The sequence below is a fragment of the Xylocopa sonorina genome, unplaced genomic scaffold (assembly GCF_050948175.1).
Source record: "Xylocopa sonorina isolate GNS202 unplaced genomic scaffold, iyXylSono1_principal scaffold0944, whole genome shotgun sequence".
Lineage (NCBI taxonomy): Eukaryota > Metazoa > Arthropoda > Insecta > Hymenoptera > Apidae > Xylocopa > Xylocopa sonorina.
The window spans coordinates 4,296-5,000 of NW_027491013.1; positions in this window are offsets into that span (position 1 = coordinate 4,296).

The following is a 705-nucleotide window of genomic DNA, read 5'->3' on the forward strand; positions in this document are numbered from 1 at the left end:
GGGCACCTTTTTATTCTGACCGTCCCACGCATGGTGGCACAGGGGGGAAGTGCCGATTAAAAGTAGGAAGGACAGGCCTTGTTGACCCCCCTCGAAGCGTTGCGTTCTTCGAGGCAGGTACGATCGCAGACGTTATCGAGCTTGAGACCATATGTCACCCTTTCAGCCAACAAATACACCCCCTCTCTGCTACCTAAGATAATAGCTAGGGAGCAGTATCTCAGAACAATTTTCTACCCGGGTAACACTTGAAAGTATGACTGTACAGTCGTAGAAACACGTATAATTAAAATTGAAAAGTTTTCAATCCCAAGATCCATCTTTTTTGCAACATCGCAAACAGCGACGATCATGGCAAGCTCGTTGGTAACAGAAACGAGTTTCGCGGTAACTTTCATCCCCGTCTGGCCGTAGGGGACGATTTACGCGATTCGAGAAAATAAACGGAAACACCGGATAATCGTTATTCAATCAGATGCATCGCCGAGGCAAGGGAATAATCGATGAATTCTAAGCTGTTGGCTTCTCACCCTCTTGTTGCTCGCGCGATCGCGCGAACGTCGGAGGTGCGGCGCGAGGCTGGGTACGCGCGCGCACGCGCTCGCCGGCTCCGTTCGAGGGAAAAAGGAAAAAAAAAGGCAGAAGGAAAAAGAAAAAAAACAGGAAGAAAGGGAAGAAAAAAAGGAAAAAAAGAGGTACAACGAT